The following is a 25,504-nucleotide window of genomic DNA, read 5'->3' on the forward strand; positions in this document are numbered from 1 at the left end:
GAACAAAAAGCTGAACAATAGAGTCCTGATAGGTGGCCTGATAACTCAGGAAATTAGTGCAGGGCTGCTGGGTGAGCTCTGGGCCAGGGCTTCAACCTGCCTTCATGGAAACCAAATCAGAACTTTCACCATCAACTTCAGCAGAAACAGGAGGCATTCTTATGTCAAGTAAAACCAAAACTAGGAACTGAGTTATTAGGGAAAGAATACAGAGACAACCAAGCAACAAGTATAATTATGTCTGAGTTTGAATTCACAATTCATCTGCATCTCAAATATTGCACGCATTTCTTCGTACCAAAAAAGGGTGTTATCAAAAAAAAAGATAGAGGGTTAAAAGGCTGATGAGAAGTAGGAAATGGCTTTTGTTTAAGGAGAAATTGAAAAGGCCCTTAGTTTGCAGAACTATATAAGGGTGGAGAGCATAAAGCAGGTGAAAAGTGTATGTGTAGTCATTATTTCTAACTTCACAGGGATATGGAGACACCCAATGAAAATAATTGCCAGATATAAAACCAAATGAAGGAAGCCCTTTCTTTCATACACCACATAGCTACACTGTGGAACTAATTGTTGCAGTATATGGTAGATGGTAAAGCCCCAAAGGAAGTCTGAAAAAGATGATATGCCCTCATGGAGGGTAGGTCGACTGACAGGTTTTAAAAATGATGATCTGGATGCAACACTGAGCTCACAAATTCCCTTAATCAGAGGTGGGTAGATGTACAAGGGAGAAGAGCAACATGTACCTGCTCCAACTCCTATGCCCTTAAACATTGATTGGAGTTCACTGTCACGGGTCTTAACTAGATGCGCTTGGCTGTGGTGGGACTGAGTGCAGCTGATCTCAAGTCTTACGGAATGTTGTGTAAAATAAGTCAGCGTTCTCTCAGCACTGGACAAGTTGTCTCCTTGTCAAACCACCGCTCCAACCAGTACCTCTGCACCTGTCAATTCTACCTGAATAGTGAGGACTGCAGAAAGCAGGAAGCCTCGACTGACATCATGCTCCTACATAAGGACTCTTCAGATGTGGCAGAGAGATGCCCCCTATGACATTTGTTCTGTGACCAAAGAAAGAGTTTCAAGCAGAAGGTTTATCAGTTCATTACTCTTTCCCAGTCACTATGTTCCTCACAGACTAGATATTCAAGTGCACAGTGCCAGCGCTTACCTAATGGATTCTGAATTGTCATTTTAATTTTTAGAAATCTAAATAGTATTTAGGAAGCTATTTGCCTTTTGGCTTTGCTTTACAGCTAGGAACAAAACCAGACAACGAAGCCAGCCATGACTCCCCTCAAACTGCTCCTGAAATGCTTAAAAATGAGCACATCCAACTAGCTCAGCTGTGTTGGAACTCATGGCCAAAGAGACCTGTTTATTATAGGATGTGATTGTCAGGTTATTTATTTTTGTGGCTCCACTGCTGCAGTGCAGAAATCCTGGGTGGTCCTCAAGGCCATCACGAGTGCTCTGTACCCAGGGCTGCAGAAAGTATTAAGAAGTAAAGTGTACACATGGCTGGCTTGGTGGACTGTGACTGGTTGGTCGAAAGTTGTGGGAACCACTGAGCAAGCTATAATCCTTGAGAGGCCAGGGTCCATTCTCATGTATTCAGAGAGAGACCCATAATTATTCCAGCTGAAACCAGATCAGGCACCAGAGCTGGACATGGGACAAAACATTAAGTTGTTTCATTTCATTCTGACCTCTTTTTATGGCAATAACTGCTAAAAGGAAAACAAATGTTCTTAGGGATCTGCTTTGTTCTGCTTTTACATGTGGAGCACACAAGGGGCCTTTTCATGCAGAAAAATGCATAAATCACTCCCCTAGTTTTACTTACGGGAATGCAGAATTTTCATGTTAGAGAAATACAGCCTGTAACGAGATGCACAGACATCTGACAAAGAGTAGGAATTTCAGGGAAAAAAAAAGGTGGAGATGATTTAGGTATTAGCCAAAATGAAGGATGAACCTCATGAGAAAATGTGCTTACAGGAATTATGCAGAGAAGGTATTTAATGTATATATACAGGGCCAGATTCTCAGCAGCTCTAAGTAGATGTAGCTTTTACTCACTCACTTTCAGAGAGAATACTACAAAAAGCCAGTTCTGTGATCATCTTGGGATCATTTAATTACTGGCTGCTTCTTTGCCTCTCTTCCTCCTTTTTGTGCTAGTTTTACTGGTTATGAAAATATACTCAACAGAAAAATAATTTTTAAATTGTTTTTTACAGGGTCTGTTTCATTTTGATCAGTGAACCATCAGACAGGCTGGGTGAAGCAAAAACAGTAATGCTGATGCAGGGAGGTAGGTGGAACACCTGGAAAGGGTGAGAGAGAAGGTGGAAGCAGCCCACAATTGACTCAGGTCAATAATATAAGGGCCTTTCAGTATTCACCAGCTCGAGACACAGTGCTATGAATACAGCAGTTTGTGCAAGAAAACAGACACAGTAAGAGATCAAGCCAAATGATCTTAAGGTACAACCAAAGTAGCATGATAACGCCACATTTCTGTATCATCCCAATGAAGAGAACTAGATGTTTGTTTCTGATCAGACATCAGCTATGTCAGCCATTGTAGGACTGCAGTGAATGACAGCAGAGCAAATCTTTATGTATATGATTTTTATTCTGAATACTGTGAAAGCAGTTTTATCACACTTATAGTTGATCAAAACATAAAACTTATTTTAACAGAAGTAAGATATGCTTATTTTAAAGTGGGATTAGATATTTTTTTCAGAATCAGTTAGTGAAATACCTGCCTGTTAGAAAGAACAAAGTTTGTAATAAGTTTCAAAAGCAGTCTTGTTAAAATAAAAAAGATTATATAGTGAGAAAGTATATATAATGTGAAGCTGTAGAAAAAATGGCTTTTAAACCAGCTCGTGTTTCACTGAACAGTTGCTAGAAATGCTAGACTTGCTAGAAACAGTTCCAGCTTCACTAGTCAATGAGGAGGCTTAAAAAATGCTAATTTCTGGTAGATTGCACCCACTATGGTTGTTTCACAGCACTTCCTTGTCTACAGTCTGTAACCTCTGACTATTTCTTGTAAACCTTTTGGGAAGGAAATATAGCTTTGTTTTACATTTGTAGCTCATCTGAACAGCACAGTCCAGATCTATGATAAGGATTCTTTAAAGCTACTGTGCTATTAATGGCAACAGAACTGCAACCATGATACCTTAAGAGAGGAGTTATAAATGAGTCACAAAATAATCTTACATATTTTGTTCACAGGATGATGTTTTCCCTCACTAAGGCTCATGCAGCACATAGGGCAGAAAATGAGAGAAGCATTCTCAGAAAAAAGATGGCAGATTCATCATATGTGGTAAAATGCTTGTAAGAACCAAATTTTGATATGGACATCTTCATCACAGAAAATGACTGGGAAAACTTTTCAGGGGCATTTGTGCATGCCCTTGCTCCAAAGGGCTAAGCATCTAGGTCCTACCTGTTCTACACCTTCTTCCTAGTTGATGGTAAGTCTGAGTTGCAATATGTTATGTGCTCATAAACTACACAGTTAAGACTCATGAAATAAGTACACCAGACAGTCACAGTTTGCCTCTTCCAAAGACCTGAAGTGGTACTTTGATGACTTCCCTTAGGCAGGCTGTAACACTTATTTCCTCAAGTGGAAGAATCTACTCACTATGTCCTTCTGTAGACATTTTGACTGGCCCTTCAGTGCTCTAGCTCTCCTAGATGCAGTTAAACATCCAAGATGAAATTTTTTTTATAAATTGTGTGTACAGATATCCTCTGGGAGAGAGTACAAAGGGAGCTCTCCAGATTTCCCCAGAAGGCTCTGATACCAATGTGGCAAGGGAGCAGAGCAGCGTAGACTCACCTTCTGGTAGTTTACTTTGTTGTGCTGTGAAAAAGATCAGTGCATGAAAACATAGATGACATCCTTGCCCATGCCACTGAACCTTTAAATGAACCGTGTAGCTACAGGGGATATGTATGCTCTATGCGCAGTAGAGCTACTGTGCAGTCCCACAAACATCTTGAAGACCGTATGGCTCCCAAGACCTAACTTCATATCCATATAGTTTCTCTACAGACACAGGTGCCTTTACATTCTTTCTGCCCCCTAGATAGGTACCAGAGGGGTCTCTTTGGGGAATGCTAACTTTCTTTGTCTGTCCATGTCTACCACTTAACATTTCCAAAAGGCCTAGGAGGTGGCCAGACCAATCTCTCTTGAGTTTGCAGGGCCAACCCATGCTGCAAATTAGGCCATGTTTAACTATTCCTTAGGGGAGAACGGGCTATTACTTTCAAGAGAAAGGATTTAAGTTTCACATAAGTTGCTCATAAACCCTACCTGCTCCTGAGAACAAACCGTGTAGATGGGCTGCTTATCTGATCAGAAGCCCTGCCTGAACACCACTTGGAAGGCAGTGTAAACATACTCAAGGTGGTTGTTGTGTGAGGAAGGCTATGGTCTGGCCCTAATTTTGTTGGAAATGGGACATATGTGACTGCAATTAATTGACTAGGAAATCTTGTGGTCTGAGTGGGCCCTAAAAATAAACCAAACATATTGCACATGCACAGAGGAGGAGAGGAAAGCATTGCCACCTCATAATGGCAGTCCTGAAGATTTAGAATAAGTTTACCATCAAATAATACACCAAAGCTTTAATGCAAACCTGTATTTGATTCAAATTACTCATGCTGTGGTAGTTTAAACATACATCCTTCTTTATATAGCCTTGATCAAAACTGGCAGGCAAAATACAAAGAGCAGTGTCAATTAAACTCTATGGGTGGAGAGGAATGTATGCAACATAAACGAGAAGTAGCAGTATGACAGGGATTCTTGCCGTCTTTTGTTTAGCAGCAGTTGATGCGTAGTTCAGACGGACACTTCATCCATGAAGTGATGCTATAATCAGATTCACACAGGAAATGCATCATTTTCAGGCATCATGTGTCAGCTCTCCCTCAGGATAAAGCACGCTGGGAAAGCATGGTTTAAATAATGATGGATGTCACCCACTGAAGATAAATCTCACTATTTGCAGCCTTCTCCGTTCCTAGGAAATGAAAATCACTGCAGGTGTCACAGGCAGATACCTCAGTGTGGAAAATGCTGTGATTTTAATGCAATCTACAGGAATGTTTACTCACCATATCTGAGCTCATTTTGGCTAGAAGCTGTAACTCAGTTTTTTCTTGCAGTTACCTGTGGGGTGGAAGAAAGGTGTCATCTGGAAAGCCATTCACATGTGTCTTCAAATCGTCTTTGAACATGTGAGTAGGGAGATCCCTACCCATTCAGTTTGGAGCCAAGTACCCAGTGCCACTGTTGTAGTAGAGGTAAATCACTGTTCTCCAACAGATGTCGGGGGCTCTGACTCTCTAGGGAGACTCGTTCAGGCTTCCTGTGCAATAAAAAATAGCACCCATGCATTTTCCTGAATAAGGGATTAAGTGCTGCAGACTTCAATACATGAAAAATGTTTGTGCACAAATATATATATTTGAATGTTTATATATATATGCATACACATATGTTTTCCTACTAGTAAAACAACCGACTGCTTTAATAAACTGCTTTCATTCTGAGATCATAATCACTCTTGCATGCATATGTGCACACACACAAAGGGATGGAGACAACTGGATCTCTAAATAGAAACGTACACATTCTGGCTTGTTTTGACTTTGCTTTTCTCTCCAAGCCTCCCAGGCAAATGGCAGAAAGGCTCTGAATCTTTCCAAGCGAGCCTCCTGAGGCTTGTTTGCCTGAGTTCAGGCCTCTCACAGGGAGCACACTGAGCTGAGCTACCTAAAAATCTGCCCTGCATCCATTCTGGCATCCGTGTTGGGTATGTGAACAAGATTATATTACCTTCTTGAGGTAGGCTTAAGAGTTATGTCATGTATTTAAGAGATATCAATAGTGCATGTGAAGTGTGCGCACTCCTGAAAGCAAAAGGATTGCATTGTGACATGCAAAGTGATAGGAACAACCAGCCTCAGGTTTCCTCAGCCCCAGTGAGCAGTTTAATAAGGCTTCATGATGCATGTCACCTCTCCTGCCATGCCCATAGGAAACGCTGCATGTCTTTATTCCTTGTGCATGCTATACCGCTTCGTCTGTAATTATAAATATATGTTTACTGTCACTTCAAAGCTTCCCCTTGACAGGGGTGTTCCCTTTTCAGGGATTTTGGATCTCTGACATTCCTTCTTCAGAAACTCCGGAGGAGGGTGTGATAGCTTCCTGCTGACAGTTACCTTTGTTCAAAGGGACTGCCAGAGAAAACCCATTGCAATGTAAAGGGAGAATTTACTTTTGTGTCACCCATTGGACATGCATTGGCTTTTAAAACAGGAGGCCATTTTCTATGCTCAGCTGAAGTTTTTTTACCTGGACGATATTTAATGATGGGTACAGAGAGCAGATTTGTAAGACATAGAAAGGTTAGCAGTAGTTTAGACTTTCTATCAGGTAGGTCTGTTGAAAAAAAAAACCTACTCCTTGCATTTATTTTATACAGTCCAGCCATGGGACCTGGAACTTGTCTAACAGAGTTATTCCTTTTGTGGCATTTTCCTGTGAACTGGCCATTTTTTTAGAAGTATCCATCTGTCAGTTTATCATATTATTATATTACAGTACCATCTAGAGGTCCCAAATGGGATCAGGGCTCTACATAGCAGGTGTAAAATCCAGTTGTCTTCTAGGCAATAAAGTGTACAACCTGAGTAGATGACAGAAAAGAAAGATCATTGTGCCTATTTTATACATTTCAGAACTGTCTCTATTTTATAAATTATGCATACCATCAGACAAGGAATACAGACTAGGTCTGTAATTTTGGATAGGACTATAGTGCTTTTAAAGATAGCCCACTGCCTTACATAGATTCCACGAGGAATCTGCTGGATTTCTGGCTATCTGGCAGCTATCAAGAGCTCCCAGACAAAAAGGCTGTTGTGTGGATCAGCACATCTCAGACACATCCAGTAACTTCCTTTGGACTAGCTGAGAGGTATAGAAATAAGAGACAGCTCTGGGATGGGAACAATGACTGCTGAGTGTTGATCACAAGGCTCTCCTGCCACCTTACTGTTCATTGGTCATAGTCACCCAAAAATGAGTAAAACATTGTCTGGCAAAGTTTCATCTTCTTTGTAAGGGGCTCATATTTCTGAAAGTCTTTACATCATGCAGGATTTATGAATATATTTCTGAGAGGGTGAGTTTCCAGACCTCTACCCCTTGACCTAAAGAAAGTGTTTTCATAGACTTCCTATGAAAAGCCCACAGTGTAATGTCATTGAAGACGGCAGTACTACAAACTTGAATCCATGGCAACTTTGGGCCATGATTTAGAACTACTAAAGTGACCTAGAACCCATAAGCAGTTTGAAATATCTTTACTTAGATAGGTTGAGCATTATCCTCCAATAAGGCGGCAAGGCAGTAGTTGATCCCAATGGAGGTAAACTAATACAATAAGTTTGTACAAATGACCAGATCCAAATTGCCTAATTTAGGTAGAGCAGCACTTAACTACAAGTCACTTTAGCCCCAGGAAGATGACCCGTTGCATCTAAATGAGTCAGATAGACCAAATGTACAGTTAATAGAGGGAGGTAGGAGTCTCTGAATGACAATCCAGAAAGCTGGTGAGTTGGGTGGGAACTGTGAAAAACTAAATTACAAAATATGCTACATGCACAGGGGGGAAATATCTGAAAACTTTACCTGCTTCAGGACCTCAGATGCTTTCATTAACCTGGGGACGAGAATGCTTTTCTGAGATTATTGGTGAAGAGGGATATCAGCACCAAAAAAAGAGGGTAGAGAAAATGTTAGATCTTAATGTTAGGGCATTTGTATAGAAAGCAAAACATCCCCAGGACATTACCAAGTTGAAGAGGTGTTACTCTACATCCCAGAATCTACCTCCAGTCTATTAGGCATTCATATCAACATCATATTCTTCCCTCCTGCTCAAGCTGGCTTGCTGCATGGCTGGGAATGCAAAATCACAAGGCCAGGAAGGATGGCAAGAGCAACGGCAGCCCCGCACTACAGGCAGAATGCTCAGCTGGGAGGGCAGAGCCCTAGCCTGCCGTTCGCTCCCACCTGTCCCTTTCTTTCTTGCCCTTTTTCTGCTCCGTTAGCATATACAGAGCCTGACAGGGTGCTTTGAAGCGCAGCACAGAGGTGCCCTGAGGGTCTAGTGGTGCTGAAAAGCAGGCAGCCTGGGCTTTCTTCTGGAACTTAAATACATTCCTGAGCCAGGTTATCAGGATCTAGTTCAAAGAATCTAGACTGGCAATTTTTTTAAGTAGTCAGTGTAACAAAGTATTTATACTGCTGTAGGGTTTAGCTGTCCTGTGCCTTAGGTCTTCTGAACTCCCTCTCAGCTCCACGTGACTGTCCATAGTGTTGTCACCTGATACCTTCATCTTGGACTTAGACTGGCATTGAGTTACAAAGCTCACACCATCTCATAGTCAAATGCTTCACTAATTAATGCGTCATGTTATACAGGCCTCAGGTCTAAAAAGGCTCATCCTCCCAGCTTTATTGAAGATACAAAACTGTTGGCCACATGATAGAAGGAAAAACACTGAGTACTGAAAGGGAGACAGCAAATATTTACTTCAGTCTGTACCTCTGTTTGGGCTTTGACAGTGTGCAGGATAAAGTGTGTCTTGGATGCATTAATTCTACCAGGAAACCTGGTCTTTCTTTTGGTCTTGTGGCAAGAGAGGTCCAAGATTTTGCAGTCCAGCATCCTATGTTGACATCAGTTGAGACTGCAACATTTCTGAAGTTTCACATTATGACACTTTGTCTTACCTGCTCTTATCTGAACCTAGCAAGAACTGTGAATGTTCAGCTCTTCTGCTACCGCACGCTTACATAGCCAACCCCCCTGAACTGTGTCTTTACCAATGGACTGTATTGTCTGCATTTTTTTGTAAATGTGGAGGGGGTTTTGTGACCTGGGATCTACTATAGTTTCTTTGGTTACATTTAATCTCATTTCTGTACACCTACTAATCGGGTGTTCAAGACCTCTTACGTGTTTTTGATAAGCCCTTATTAATCTGTTAAGGGTACAAAGTCAAACTTCAAGCATGAAGAGGAAATCTGTTCCTTCTGTCATTGCATGTCAGGGTATTTGGGGCCATCTGCTAACACTGACTATGTTGGCATATATTTAAGGAATGTCACATAGCTACATGAACACTCTTCCCTGCGGACTGGGGTGGGATCAAAGTGCGTGGGGTGAGGAGTGCGGCGGATGCCAGCATGAGAGATGAGAAAGGACACCAGATCCTCCGTGCTGGACCCAACTCTGGTCTCATAAGAACTACGCAAAGCTTAGGTGGGCTTTGTTGTGAGAAACTTGTTTTTCTAAAAAGAGGGCAGCGGAACTCATACCCGGAGGTGAAATCTCATATAGGACCCTGGCAATTTAGGCTGTAGAAAAGGAACTATGAACCAAGAAAATTAGATGTTACAATTAATTTTTAATAGGAAACAGGACTGATCTTGAAGAAAGTTCCTATGGACCAACACGACAGATACTGTATTTTGTGGTATCTGGCATTAAAGAAAGATGGCTTGTGCTAGACACTAGACACCCTTGTAACTGTGGACCTAAGGGCCTAAGACTTCTGGATAGTTGGGCTACAGGTCACTCAGCTCTATACAAATTGCCTGTAAAAGCACACTCTGGTGGCTGGCTTCGTGCCATTGTACCTGTCCCAGTGGAGGCTAAATGCTGTGTTGTATGACTGACCTACATATCACTACATAAGAAGAGAAATGTTCCCTGCTACAGTTTCTGCCAAGTGCTATAGAGCTCTGATTGGACAGATGACTGATGGCAAATGTACTCCTAATAAAGCCAATGCCATTAAGTTAGAAAATGAGGCTGCTGTCATGTATGAGTGGTGGCAGAAGCATTTCTAGCTTAACAAGGTCTGACAAGACCTCCTCAACATGCTCAAATGAAATCATTGTCAACACCTAATCAGTTAAGAAGGTAATGGATTATTTAAAAGAATTTAAACCATAGCTGCATTAGCTTATTTGGAAAGAAGGAACATGTGACTCTTACAGACAATGTAAAATATTTTAACAGTTGTCACATTTGCCAGGTTTGAGGAGAAGCTGCTTTAACCTGAACAGCTGAGATGTGTACTGCAGCATGGCGGCATAATGTAGGGCATGTCATGAATCTATGGACAAAGGAATTTGCAAGCTTTATCAGTCACTGCCTGGGTGTGCATAACAGGTTGGCTCGATGAAATATACATGAACAGCATCTGTTTCTGCTTTTAAGACCACAGTGTGCAATGTGAACCATCACCCACTGGATAGGAACTGGGTGATAGGGTGAGAATCCAGCACTTTAGTGAGCAACAGGGAAAGTATTTGCTGTCATTGCTGGGAAGATAGTGAAACAGGCTGAAAGGACTGTGGACAAATGGCCTGAACTCAAGTTTTCTTAGTCTCTCATGGGTAAACTAGAGAAGCTAGAACCGTATCTAACAATCTCAGATAGGGAGTGGATAGCGCTATAGCTCTTCTGTACATACACAGTCACTCTAATGGATTAGAATAAATCCCTTGCCTTGGGGCGTAGTCACTGCCTAACTCGTGAAAATGAGGCAGATATTTGCAGGGTGCTGACACAAGAGGGTTCTTGCGCCTCTCACTGCAGCATCTGCAATGAGTCAGTGCGGACCAGGCAGATGCTGTGTCTGACACCGTGTGCCTATTCACAGAATCACAGGATGGTAGGGGTTGGAAGGGACCTCTGGAGATCATCTTGTCCAACCCCCCTGCTTGAGCAGGCACACCTAAAGCAGGGGGCACAGGAACACATCCAGGCGGGTTTTGAATGTCTCCAGGGAAGGAGACTCCACAGCCTCCCTGGGCAGCCTGTTCCACTGCTGTTACCCTCACAGAGGGTATTCCTGTGTTCCTGCAAAAAAAAAAGCACTTTAGAAAACAACTCTGGGTGCCACCACCTAGCTAGGTTGGAGGTGCTGACCCTTCTCACCTGAGAAAACAGGCAGCGTACTGCACTGAACTGCACTGGCTTCCCAACTGCTCCTTCCATCCCCATCCCAAGGCCACCCCTGTGTCTTCCCACTCCAGCCCCCAGTGTCGGCAACAAGTCCTTTTCCCCAGCACTCCCTGCCCCCTCTGTTATAACAGGCTCACGCCTCGCCACTGGAGCAGAAGACCTGCGAGGCCAGCTTTGCCTTCACAATGGTTTACATGAGGAGTGACTCCACTGAAGTTGTTTCAGTCAACAACCACAGAACTGGAGGAGGCCAAATAAGAACCGGGGCCCTCTAATCTTTTTTTTTGCTTCTCACTTCTGCTACTGAGAACCACCTGAAACATGTCGGGTGTGCGCAGCGTGCAAGCCTGAGGCCTTCACGTCTGAGACCCCCTGCAGTTATTAACGTACTGCATCTAAGTAACACAGGGCCCGAGTGTTTTGAATGTAACACCTTCACTACATTTTAATGGGTCTTCAAGTGTCATAAAGTATCATTCTGTCATAAAAGATGGCAATTTCTAACAGACAAGGAGAATGGGAATCACGAAGTTTTTCTTCTTTAAAATACTGCTAATAATTAGTTCCCAGCCACGGCTCTCTAAAAGTGAGAAGCTCTAATTAGCTTATTAGTGCGTCTAATAGAGCTTGGAAATAGAAAGGCTTGTCTCTCTCCCGTAGGCTCCAAAGCAGTGTCAAACGTTCAGCGACGTCTCCAGTCCCCTGCTACGGCTCCTCTCGCCGAGATGTTCGGAGGGCCGCGGGACCGCACGGGAGCGCCCCCGCCCCCCGCCGCCGCCGCGCCGCCGCCGCCGCGCCAGCAGGTGGCGCCCCGCCCTCAGCCTGGGCCGCCGGCGGCGCGCCCGACCGGGGCCGCCCGCAGGTGCCCGCCCGGGGCGGGGCGATGGCGGCGGGGCCGCTGAGCTGCCCGGCCGGAGGGGCTCGCCGCTCCCCGCCCCGGAGAGCGCCCACCGCCCGCGGTCCCCGGGCCGTCCCGCCCGGGCGGGGGCTGCTGCGGGACCGGCCGCGGGAGGCGGGCGGCGGGCGGCGGCAGGAGGGGAGGGCGGCGGGTGCGATTGCCGAGCTAGCTGGGAGCCAGGGAGGTGTGACGGCGTGGGTTGCACCATGAAGTCTGGGGAACGGGTGGATTACGAGAGGGGGGCTTCACGGGAGCGGGTGGGTGACGCGAGAAACAGTTGCATTATTTATTTTCTAAGAATACTCTTCACGCCCACGTGCGTTACTTCAAGTTAAATCACGCATCAATCACCTTTCATGTGAAAGCGGTTGTTAAAAGGAACTGAAGAGGAAGCAGAACATCATAACATGGACACATCTCCTGGAGAAGACAGCGCTAAATCTCCTGTGCTGTCAATGTGCTGCAGCCAGCACAAGGACGCTGGAACTTGTTCACTCTTCCCAAACCTACAACTACTGGAAACTGTGGTGTAACACCAGACTCGAGGCACCCCAGCCTCCAGCAGGCTGAGCGTGCCTCACCTGGGGCAGACAGGGACCTTCCTGCAAGTAAATGGTATGGGGAGCAGCTCCACAGCTACAGGTTTCAAGACTAAAATGGATTTCAAGACTGATCCATTTGGTCTTTGTTAGCATGCTTGGAGAAGTGGAGAATGGGGCCAAAATCCAGTGTTAGGTAGCACAGGTCCCCTCACAGCGAGGTGTGGAAGTCAGGACAGCTACACAAGAGACGAACAGAAAAGCCACTTAAGAGAGGATATTGATCAGTCTGGCCTGTGACTGTGGCAAGTGGACTGCCGTTTTTTGTGGAAGCTGAAAAAATGAAATTATGTTTGGGTAGGTGATAGAGAGTCAAGGGGGGGTTAATTGATGCTAGAGGAGAAGAGACTATTTCTTGGTACAAGTGAAGACCACTTTGTTGCAGTATGTTGATCAGAGTTGATGTCTCCTCTGTAACATGTCAGTTGGGCCCAATAAAAGATCTGGTCTATTTTGCACTTGGCGCCTAGACTTCAAAACCCTGAGCTCCATCCAAATCCTCTGCGGGCACCCTGCCTACCATCAACACTTCTCCCTTCTTTCTAACCTGGGGTTTCTGGTTACTCCAGATGGAGTAGGTCTTCGAAGTGAGGGGAGGGGTACTCATCATACCTCACCCATTACTTTGTGAGCTGTCCAAATTGCCATGCTGACAGTTTCACGCCGACGACCTCATCCTTCTCAGATGGTGCTGCCTGTACTTCTAAAGCCAGTGCCTGCAGGCAGGAGAGAAAGAGATGAGTCCTGCTCTGTCCACTGACTTTGCCCTCTTTACGCCATGTGTATAAATGGGGAACGCTCCATCCATGTTACCAGTCCAGAACCTTCTGTGCTATTCTAGGGTTTTCTGAGCTCCCTTCTTTCTCAAGAAGGTTCCCCGTTTCCTTTCTGTGGGGTGACAACTGGAGGGCTTCTCCCAGTCTGCTCTAAAGTGGATGTTCAAGAGCCACTTCATTTTGAGATTGATACATTAAGAGATAAACCACAGATGTTGTGAGGAACAGGGTGAGATCCTCACCACAACAAAAGAAAAATATTTAATACAGATCTCATCAATAACTTGTTTCCCTTCTTTCCCCACAAAGCTGACCTTTCTTGATTAGATGATTCTGCATTTTCAGATAGAATATTAATGTTATTGTGAATTCCTCTTAGTTTCGATCACAGCAGGAGTTTTCCACTTCTAGGTTGCCTTGCTGGCTGTATACAACCTGCCATGAGCCCATTGAGCCCAAACCTTGTCTTAGAAGCTCCAAGGGTCTTCTCCCTAATATTACGTCCGTTGTGTGAGAGGGAATGCTGAGGTCCTCTGGGAAAAAGAATGACCAGGAGTGGTCTGTGGCAAACCAATTCATTCAGCCAACAGGCTGCTCCTTGCTTGGGTTCCAATTGCTCCAGGGGAAAGAAAAACCCAAGCAAACAAACAAAAAAAAGTCCAACCAAGTGGCTGGAAGTGCACTAAATTAATTATCCCACGTGAGAACATTCTCTCACTACCATCAAGCTTCCTGGCCTCTCCTCACACCTGGGGCTAAAAATTGGTTCTTTTTTTATACCGCATGTGCAATAAACTCATCACTTCAGGGCAGTATTTTACATGTGCAAACTGCAGGGATGTTGGGAAAGAATCCTGACAACAAAAATTAATCATTCATTTTCCTATGTTATCACAAAACTGGATGATGAAAGAGGTACAGTAACTATATGTGTATTTTATTAGATTGTTTCATAGTGAAATATTAACTGGAAATTAACTTTAAATTCCTAAGAGTATGCATGAAGTTGGAAAGGTGCCTGAATAGCTCTGAATAAAACCATCACGTTTAATGGTAGTGTATCAATTTAAGAAAGGAGTATTTAGTGAGAGCAGTGTTTGACATCATCTTTGACATCTTCATTAACCATCAGAGAGAATACAATATGTATCACTGACACTTTAAAATGACACTGGGTTAGGAAATGTTGCTGAACTGAGAATGAGGCTGGGCTATTTTACAGCCCTATCTGGCTTCTGGCTTCTCTGCTTCCCCTCCAGCCCTCCTCAGCCAGTACTGCTGCACCAGCTGGAGACTGCAGTGCTGGTGGTTTACACCTGAGCGAGGAGCACTGGGACCAGCAACAACAGGTTTCCAAGTCTGTATTTGGGAAGTACGCGAAATGTTGCACAAACTCTTCTGACCTACCCAGGAGTCGGCATTATTCACTCCTTGGAAAGTAGGGTTTTGCAAGAAATGAGGAAATGCTAATTACACAAATATCTCTTCTCAACACACATGAACACAAGCAGATTTCGCAGATGAGATGTCAGTGAGCACTGGTAGCCATGGGTCCGTGGGCTAGCGTGGGATGGATAAGACCCAGCACCTGTTTGCCCCTCCCTTCTCAGCTTCATACCAGGGGCTGCCCACCGCCGTGCTGGGTTCTGCCTGCATGCTCAGTCTGCTCTGCCGATTGCTGGGTCGCTAACCGTGCTGCAGCTCTGGCTTGCTGACACCATTTCATTTCTGCATGACATAACAGAACAGGCCTTGGAGATTCCTTTATAATGCCACAGATAGACATAAACAGATGCTCCAAACAGATGTAATCAAACACAGATGTGATCTGAAGATTCCCAGGCGGGTTCTGGGGTCTAGCCAAACTACACATAGAGCAGACTGATGGGCAAGCTAGAAATGTGGTAAGGGGCTCACCTTTCCACCCTGTTGATGCTGGCTAAGCAGAGGGGCTAGGTATGGCAGATACGAACATGTACCAGGTGCTGGGGGGTACCTGGGGGTGGCCAGGCTGCAGGATGGGCCCCGTCACCCTCTGTGTAGTGCCTGCTCCTGCCCCTGCCCCACGCTGGCTGCAGGGCTGCAGGCACTGTTGTCCTTGGAGGATCTTTCTTGTAGCAGGCAATCTGTCAGGGCCAGATATTTTTTGTCCCAGAATCTACCCAAACAGCCTGCTTTTCCACTGTGACCCTTTCCTTCTAGTGGGCAGTGAGTGACAACAGGTGGGTGAGTTTTCTGCAACTAGCAGAGAAGGCAGTAAACATGTTCCTGCTCATATAAAATCACTTATCTTGGAGCACGCTCATTGAAGGGAGGTAGAGGAGGTTGTGGAGTAAGGAAAGTGGGGGAGTTAATGCCAGAAATAGAGTGTGGGGAGAATGGGTCTTTCTTTCCATGTCATCCCTGTGTCTGGTGCTGCCGTTGGGTTTCCACTGATTCCCCAGGTCTCCTTTTCCAGAAGCCCCTGGTTCTCTGTCTCACGAAAGAGGACACATTTGCTGGAGGATTGTGGGGAAGACAGGTCAGAAGGTGAACAGGGATAAAAAGAATAGTTTTACAGGAAGAATAGTGCCACCTAGAGCAAGCCCCAAATTGGAGGTGTGTGTCTGGTGGGGGCAGGGAGAGTTGGACTCATTTCAAGGAAATTTTGTCTCAAGGATTTCCTCATTTAAGATCCTAGAATATGAGGGTGGAAAAAAATCCTCAAGATGTAGTTATCTAAGCAAACGTGATGGGCCTTTCTATGAGAGAGAAGTAATCACTTCTTAAATTGACTCATGCTATGGGCTTGATCCAAAGTCAATGGAAAAACTCTGACTGACTTCACGGATCCTTGGGGTGTAGGTGGGAACTTTGCCATTGTCTTCAAAAGGAACAGGGCCAGGCCTTTGCTCCTGGCTGAAAAACAAATGCCAGGAAAGGACACAAATCCTTTTCAAGTGCTCTAGAAATAATTTATTATTTGAATTTCTATAGCTTTACCGTTGTTAATAACATTAAACACCCACGAATCTATGTTTTAAAGCATATTGTACCTAAATAGAAAATCTACGCATATCTGCTTACATGCTTGTTGTTAAAAAATCACTTAATAGAAAAAGTAATCGTATAACCCTTGTATAGATCAAAGGCAACATGTTAAAGAGCACCATGAGTCCATTACGATTAACATCAACCGTTTTCTGATTCGTGCACATGAACACATTGCTTTTCACAACACCTATTTTATTTAGCTTTTCTTAATAGAAGTGAGCTGGGTGATAGTAGCTATGATTTCAACAGGCAGGGCAGATGGGGATTATGCTAATTAATTTGAAGACAATATGAAAAATATTAATAGCAAACATAAAACACGCGTTTGTCAAAGTCCATATTCCCTGCAGAAAAAGAAGGGAGAATTTTAACAGCCTCTCTGTGTAAAAACGTCGTAAGACATTGAAATTGTTGAAAAGTTTTGGAGAGGTCTTTTGAAATGGAGGAGTCGGTTTAAATTTATAGTTGTATCTAAATGTATGTTAATATACAGTATATATACTGTAATATTGTTAGAAAGAGGCTGAGATTGAAAAACACAATGGTGTGAACAAAGACAAAAAAACATTCGATTGAGATTCAGAACACTTTCTGAGTTTTTTCGACGTCCCGTTTCTTTAATTTTATTTAGATTTTCCAACTCTATAAATAGGAAACACCAAACTAAACTGATTTTGACCTGAGCTGCCCTTGTCACCAAAGCTGTTGCTGGGAAGTAACTGACTTTCATCGACTCCAGATTCATCTAGGGATGATTTGAGCGTGTGGTTTGCGTTCAAGAATGCCCTGTAAATATAAACAACTCTTACGACTCGAGTACATTTAATGACAAAAATGTGCTAATGCCGTGCTGACGACATTCGCCCTTGCATTACATTCCTTATAAGGGTGATGCTGCTCGACACGGCCAGCCGGGCTGCGGGGAGGCCCAGGCCAGCGGCCAGCCCTCACGCCCTCTCCTCGTCTTTGCTCCGAGTCAAATAACATAAAGCAAAAGTGTGTTTTTCCCCCTAGAGGAGCGCGGGGCTCAGGGTCTCTGCAGAGACCGTCTCCCACGCTGCCTCACCTTTGGGAACACGAAACGTCCGGGAAACGGGGGAGTAAACCCGCCTCTCCCCCTAAAACTCTTGCTGCTCCGCGCTGCGAAGAGGCTGACTGGCGAGGGGAGAGACCCTTAGCCCCACGCCGCCGCGGGACGGAGAAGGGCGGCTCCGCCGGGGCCCCTGCACCTGGGGCGGCGAGGGGAGACGGGGACGCGCGGGGGCAGCGCCCGCGGGGGTGCGCGGGGAGCGGCCGGGCACGTGCTGCCGGCCCGGCCGCGCCGCCGGCGCTGCGGGGAAGGTTCGTTCCTTCCCTGGTCCCGCTCGCAGGGCCGAGCGAGGCGCGGGGGTGGGCTCCGCGGGGGCCGGGCGGGGGTTTGGGGGTCAGCGGCCGGGAAGGGCCCAGCCCCCGGGGCCGCTGCAAGGACAGCACCTGCCCCGCCGAAGAAGTGCTTTTCATTAAGGGCGGTAAGGACCTCCCGCTCGGCCCGGAGGAAGCCGAGTCAAGTGCTTTTGCACTCGCGGCCGGGATCGTTCCTTCAATGACGGCTTTGCCCGAGCTGCTAGACCCCGGTTAAAGTTAAGGCAATAGGAGGGCTAAGAAAGCCCCCGGAGCCCCGGCTGCCGGAGGGGCGCCCGCCACGCCAGCGACCCCCGCGGGCCCCACAGGCAGTGGGCTGCCCCCTGCTCCCCCCGTCTGCCCCCATTGCCCCGGTACCGCTTCTCTTTCCAACACGTCCCAAAAGGACAGAGAGGGGCAAAGGGTTTGGTCTCCTATTTTCACATTTCAGGGGAAAATGCTACTTTTCCCGACGTAACATTTCCTTCCCCCGCCTCTTTGCCTTCCCTGCTGGAAAAAGAAGGAACCCAGCGAGGCCCCTGGGCCGGCCCAAGGGACAGGGGTGACTTTCGGCAAGGCCGCCGCCGTGGCTCTGGGCCGCCGGTGCCCCCTCGGGGGAGCCCCCCGGTGCCGGTGCCCCGCGCCACAGGCGCGCCTTTGACCCGGGCACGCCGGCGCTCGCCCGGCTGCGGAGCGCCGCAGGGAGAGCTTGTGTCCCTGCGCCCAGCACCGCCGGGAAGGCGTTTGAGAAGGTGCGCAAGGCATGGGGAGAGAGGGGGGAGCCTGCCCCAAGGCGGGGTAAGGGCGGGCGGGGGGAGCACCGCAGGCTGCCGGGACCTGCCCTCACCAACATTAAACCCACACGCGAGGCTTTGTCGGCTCGATTGGTCCCTCTGAGGCGGCATCTTTCGAAGACTGCAAAGAAAATACTGTATTGCAGTCACTGTAATCCACGGTTTTCATTTACTATTATTCAATCAGGATTTATCTCTGTTTTTTTTAGGAGGCTACTTTTCCAGGACTGTTACTCGATACTGATCCATTAAATCATTCCAGCTGAGAGATTAAATGTATGATTTGCAACCAGCTGGATTTCTTAAATGGTGTCTTCGCCTCCCTTCAGATTATGAGCAGATTCGACGAGAAAACACTTTGCTTTGGCATGGAACATGGCACATTTGCCCGAAGATTACCACACGGAGTTCATTCAATGCCAACAGTATTCTCTTCCTTTCTTTACACCGGATTAGATTTCCCCCAGCCATAAAATGCCTCCAAAAGCGAGATACCATCAAAATGGCAACGCATGCCAACCGAGCGGGTAGGCAGCAGCCTTAAGCCTTCTCCCGCAGTGACACCCCAGCCCCTCCCCGCCTTTCGCAGGGCTGCCCCGGCTCCCAAGAACCCGTCCAAACGGTGCGGCCCCCGGGGAGGTGGAGCCGGGGCGCCGCCTGGCACCTGTCGGGGGCTGGGGTCTCCCCGCACCGCAGGCCGGCCGCGGGGTCATTTTGTGGCCTTGGCGGGCGGAGGGGGTGAAAGGCAGGCAGAGGGGAGCCTGCGCCCCCCTGGCCGCTGCTCTCCGTCGTGCCTTCCCAGCCGCCGGGTGTGCGGGGAACGGTTTCGGGCAGCCCCTCGGCCCACCCCCCCTGGGCACCCAGGCTCTCCGTGGGGCACAAGCCGCCTCGCCGCCCGTGCGGGGCCCCCGGCGAGGGCCGGGCGACGGGAGGTGGGGACGGGCAGTGTAATGGCCCGGTCCTTCCCTCCCCCGCCGGGCTCGGGGGGTTTGTGTCAAATTAATGGTGACGGCAGCAGCGCCCGGGTGACTATCGTCGTCAAGGCGGCTTTATTTCCCATCGCCCGGCAGTAGTCGAGGTAATAAATATACCCGATTTAGAGTAATTATGGGAGAGCGACTGGCCGCCCTCCACCTCCGGAGATCCCCCGCGGGGACGGCATCTGGGGACTGGCAGAAATAACCATCCGACCTCAAAGTAATAGCCTGTAGGTGGGAAACACCGGCGCTTTCGCTGTGCCGGCCTCGCCCGAAAAATAAAAGAAACAAGAAGCGCCCCTTCTAAACTCGAAGGGATCTGGGGCTTTTCTCCGGCCGAAACCACCCCACAGAGCCGCGGCACCGCGGGGATCTGCCGCACCTATGGAGGAGAAAGCCCTGGCAATTTCTGGGCGCACTCGGGGAGACGGAGCCCGGCTCCGCACCCACGCGCAGCAGCGGAGCCCGGGGTCGGCATCGCCTCTTGCCTCCCACCGCCTCGGTTTCTGCTAAAATCGCGAGTGAGGTGGGATCGTCCACCTCCGACCCTTTTAATTTGGGAAGGCAGCGAGGTGAGCCACGCAGAGACAGAGCCTACGCCCGCGCCATTCTCTCCACGGCCACCCGTGGGTCCCCCGCCGCCCGGCTCCGCGCCCCGCGCAGCGCTGCCAGCACCTCCCTGCCCCACGTCTGCTTTCGTTTGATTCCGGGAGGTTTCCAAACCGTCCTGACTTTCCAGTTGTTGATGTTTCTGTTGGGTGTGCGCTCGAGACGCTCTTAAGAGCGATGTCCCAAGCTGTTTCTTAAGTTTTAAACGTCCTCTCCCTTCCCCAGCGCCGGCGGCGGCCTGGCTCGCTGCGCGGTGCGTGACACTGCGGGGTGCGGATCCTTGCCCCCAGCATCTGCCGGGCTCGTGTGTCACCGAATAGCTCAGGGTATGGAGAGAAACCCACTTGTGCCTGGCCCTGCAGCTGCGTGGAAGCCCCGTCCCCCTGCTCCGGCAGCCCCTCTGCGCCCGCCGCCCGGGGGAGGCCGTGCCCATGCCCGTCTCCTCCGGCATGGGCACCAGTGAGCGGAGCGGGCTGGAAGGCGCCAGCTACAGGGAGCTGATCCCCCACCTGCCGCGTGTGCCGGGTTGGTGGGAAGGAGCCCGCTCCCTGCGACGGGGCGGCTCCGGCTGCCGCGGCACCGAGCCGGCGGCAAGAACAGGCGGCCGCTTGCTTTCACGGCGCCGGGGTAAAGAGACGAGGGGTCCCGGCTCGGCCCTGCTCGGGGGCGCCATTAGCTCAGGCTTTGGTGGTGCTTTCCCGCCTCACGCAGCTCTCCGGAGACAACAGGACGTCAGTATTTAGCCTCTTTCCATTAAACGCGTCCCGCCGAACCAGAGGGGTTCCGAGTCACCTGCTGCCCCCCGGCAGCACCCCGAGGTGTGCAGGGGGAGATGACTCCCCGACGGGTGACCGGCCATGCACCCTCGCCGCCTCCTTGTGAAGGAGTGGTGTGGGTGCCGCCCGCAGCTCGCTGCCGAGGCGGCCCCGTCCCCCGGGGCACCTGCCGCCGGGGTTTGCAAAGCACCGGGCGAAAGCCGGGCCCCGCTGAGGGGACAAGGGGTGGCAGGAGGGAAGCGCGGAACTGCCCCCTCCCTGCGGAGGCCGGGGGCGCCCGGGGAAAGCGTGGAAGGAGAGCCAATGTCCGCTCGGAGACTGCCCACGCTGGCTGGTCACTCTGTCCGGCTCCGTGGGCAGCGCGGTCGGAGGGGGGGAGTGGGAGAGGGGGAACGATGATGCCTTTACTGCTAAAGTGCTCTCGGATCAAGCCTCTGCTGTCTCCCCTGACCCCCAGCACAACTGCACGTAAAACGGCGCCTTGGAAAGGAGGGACTGGGGGTATTTCTGCCCAGACCCCAGCTCCTGCGCGGCTAGAAATCGTTCTTCCAATGTGATTCACTGGACTTTGCCCAAATTTACAACATACTGTAGGCTTTATAAAGTCCCGCTAACCCTTCACACACACACACACACACACACACACACTTAGTTGGTTTTTTTCTTCCTTGCTGTTGCCAGCCAGTCTTGCCTGTGTTGACACACAGACGAGCCCCTGACAGTCACTTCTCAGACTCAGATGTCCGTCTCACACGCGGTAGTTTTAACTACTGCTTCGGTTTTCACGCTGCAGCCTATTTTTTGAGAGAAGGGCAGCGCAAATGAATATTCCTGATGAAGGTAGCTTTCATCGGGTTCGTTACAAAATCTATTCCCCCTTCCTCCCTCCCACCCCCTAGATACACACGCCCCATACCGAGGTTTGCATTTTTCATGGCGGGACAGGCAAGTCTATAAAAGGCATGTTTGTTTTTCCTGGCTGTTTCAAATATGTATTTCCTGGAGGACTTCGCATCTAATGGGGTCATCAGAAGCACATGTGCGGTTTTCGTCTTTCCAAGTGATTTCTCCTCTCCCCCCTCGCCTTCGCCTTCGCAGCACTGTTTGCTGATGTAACATTTTACCTGTTTGTTCACCTCAGTTCCCACTAAATATCTCCTCTGAGTCCCAGACTCTTAGTGAAGTCCCAGTTTGTTTCTGTGTGTCTGTCTGTTTTTTCAAAGGAGTCTTTCTCTCTCTCTTTTTTTTTTTCCCCTCCTTTTTTTTCCTGTAGGACCCGGGTTGGGCTGGAGGCAGGAGTAGCTCATTGCTCTGCCGCCACCCCGGCCATCCCGGCCGCCGCCCGGCAGCCGCCTCCTCCCGGTGCCCCGGGGAGCAGAGCTGGACCGGCTCTGCGGAGCACCGTGTCTCGGGTGAGGGCCAATTTAATATTTAGGGCTGGAGGTTGAGAGTTCTCTCTCAGCAGAAAAACAAAACAAAACAAAACAAACAACATCCCCCCCCACTCCCCACCCATCCACCAGCCACACAACCCCTCTCCCGTTTATATAAGTGGGAAGGAGACCTTCCCCAGCAAGGAGCCGCCTTCTCGGTGCAGGGAGGGCTGGGAGCCCCGCTCCTCGCAGCAAAATGGGAAGAAGCTGATGGCTCAGCCCAGCTCCTTAGTTTAAGTATGTATTTTTCCAAACCCCAGAGCTACTCTCCTTCAGACAAAACCCTCACCTTTTGCTTGTGTGCTGAAGCACTGAAAGTTCCCTTCAGTGTATTTTTCTTGGCTGTCTGAGCCGCCGCGTTTTGATTCACTAAGCAGAGGAAGTTAAGGAGCTCTGCAGTAAGGGCCAGTGGCCGGTGTTTTCATCGCCACCCCCCTACATTATTTGTCATGCTCAAGTGAGGGTTTATTCAGGGCAAGAGCCTGCTCATACCGGGCTGCATTTGTTTCTCCTAAAGAAGGCAATAGATTTTGTTTCCGGGTCTGGTAACAGGAGCCCGAGCGCCTTACACAAACATCTCTGGGCAGGCAGGAGCGCTTCCAAGGCGTTTCATTCCGGGGCTGGAGCAGCCCCCCTCAAAGGCACATCGAGGCTTCAGTTAGGCCCAAACTGCTGAGTGGGGCCCAACTAACTGGTGGGGAGAAGAGGCAACGTATCTTTCTCCAGGGTAGCCCACAAGAAATATGCCAAGCAGGCAACTTCTCTCGTGTAGGTCACGTTGAATGGCTGAAAAATGGCTTATATTATTATCCAAAGGAAAACGAAGTCACCCAGCCTTGTAGATGAGATGCGACTGTGTTTCCCAGAGGGTCCTGCTTACCCCTAAGCTCCTGCAAGGAATTGCAGAGGGAAGGCGTTTAACCAGCAAGCTCCGGCATACGCTCCCTACGCATAGGAAAATCTCTTACTCCAATAGAAATGCTTCATGTTCCCACTAGAGCCTCATGCTCCCCTTCCGGGACCGTGCCACCTCTTCGGTAGCCTGGAGGGATGCTCTCCCTTTGCGTCCAACAGCATCTCCCCAGCAGGGCGACGAGCTGCACCCTGGCAGGAGATCCAAACACTGTTTTCTCTCTCAAATGTGCAGTTTCTCTCACAACCCTCTTCAGGGCAGCACCAGGACACTTAAAACTCATTTAATAAAGCACAGAGCTTCCCAGCAGAACGAATCTGCTCTAGTAAACCGTGAATATTCTGTGCCCTGCTATCTAAAGGAATTACTCCAGTTACAGTTCTGGGGTCCATAAATGCTGTATTCATTATGGTAAGGTTTTAGTTTGAGGGCAAATGTCACTTTTATATATATATATATATGCGTGTGTGCATATATATATGTATGTCTGCGTGCGTACGCAAGAGCGGCAGCGAGCGAGGTTTCCCCCCTTGCTGTCCAAACTATAGGGGCTCAACTGTGCGGTTTGCTGGCCGCATCCCGGCCTCACTCCGCGGATAGTTCCACGGGTAGAGCCTGCCGGGTCCGGACAGTCTTTTTATTTAAGCCCCGAAAGCTGCGCAGGGTCCCCACAAACAACCGACCCTGAGATGAGATAAGCCCCATGTAACGTAATGCTAGTGAATCATAACTAATCTGTTTAAAACCAAGGATTAGTCACGTCAGTTTCGGCATATTCCTCTATCAGGAACTTTTTTTAAGCGTGGAGAATCGGGGGGATTTGGGCTAATTTACCAAACATCGTTACTAAGGCAAGTACGGTCCGATAAAATGAGCCTTAACATTTACGGGTTTTCAGGTTGCATTACACACATCCCGTCATCTGGGCTTTAAGCTGTATGCGCCCTTACTGCTAGGCTGACCTGCAGATTTATTTTTTTCTTACTGCGTGATTTCTGTCTCTAGCTGCCTTTAATGGACCTCAGCGACTCGCCCTCTCTTCCTCTCTCCTTATAAAAGTGATCCTCGCTGCAATTTTACAGGAGTTTTAATCGCCCCTCGCTTTCAAAGGGCCTTTCTCACCCTGTCAGCCCTTCATTTACGTTCCCCGATCGAATTCTGCCTCCTCTGTGCAATATGACCTTTTATTAACCACGCAAGGCCCATCCTGTTTTCATACTGCCTCTTTAAATGTTCCCCATCTTGGCTTTACTCTTTCTCTAATCTTTTTTTTTTTCTTCTTCCCTCCAGCGGGCAAAGACATAAGGCTTTATTTCGGTTTCGAGGCCATGTTTTATTAACCCAGTCGTTCTGTTCTCCTTCCCAAACTTCCTTCTATCTCTAAAAATACAAAATAATGAACTAGCCAATTAATTCATTCTTTGCAACGTTGCACCGCTACATGTGTTATTTTACAGGGAGCCAGGATATTCTGCAGCCCTAAGAAGCAGCGGTTCATTTACTTGCAAAATGTTTATTTTCAAAGGATTAAAATTCATATCTAAAATTATGAGATGCCCCACAACGGAAATAACAGGATCTGCTGTTTAGACCCTGATGCGCGCAGGACCACACTGGTACGCTCCCACGGCAGAGCCAACAGCCACATCACATCCGCTGCTGAAAAATCACCCCAAAGAGCAGAAACGGGGGGAAACATAAACCTGAACGTACCACATTGTCTCCTCCCCGCTGCACCCCACAGCATAACCAGAACACTGGATTTATAACGACGAGTGAGAGAGAGGTTTTTTCTGAGCCCCATCCTCCCCGTTACCGGCATCCATACCCTTCCCTTCTAAAGGCTTTACCGGGGCCTCAGAGAAATGTGCTTTTAGCGGACACGCGCAAACGCACTGAGGCGCTAATCCAGCCCCAGATTATATCAAATTAGGACATTGCCCGCACAAAACTCCCGCTGATTGAAATTTCAGCCAGCGTCTGAAACCTGGACACGATCTTTGCTGATCTACACATTTTTCTGTCCCGCTTGAAGCCATATCGTTTTCTCGGTTTATTTTTCACAAGAAAATCATTTTAGGAAAAAGAAAGTACAAAACCCCTTGCAAGCTCTGAGGAACATTTTAAACAGATGATATATCATATTCGGCTTCTAGCAGAGTTGGTAGCGAGGGTGCAAGCTGTAATGAAATTACCCTGAGCTCTTATCTT

General features: G+C 48.2%; 1 long non-coding RNA gene across 1 annotated transcript; it reads right to left on the bottom strand.

Annotated features, from left to right (window-relative positions):
• Positions 1–8,552: 8,552 nt before the first annotated feature.
• LOC142055818 (uncharacterized) lies at positions 8,553–22,829 on the bottom strand. Its single transcript, XR_012660070.1, has 3 exons — positions 22,670–22,829; positions 13,215–13,318; positions 8,553–11,000 (listed from the first exon to the last, which is right to left on the bottom strand). It is a non-coding gene; the product is annotated as an uncharacterized LOC142055818 (long non-coding RNA).
• Positions 22,830–25,504: the final 2,675 nt, after the last annotated feature.

The sequence above is a fragment of the Phalacrocorax aristotelis genome, chromosome 3 (assembly GCF_949628215.1).
Source record: "Phalacrocorax aristotelis chromosome 3, bGulAri2.1, whole genome shotgun sequence".
In the NCBI taxonomy this organism is placed as follows: Eukaryota; Metazoa; Chordata; class Aves; order Suliformes; family Phalacrocoracidae; genus Phalacrocorax; species Phalacrocorax aristotelis.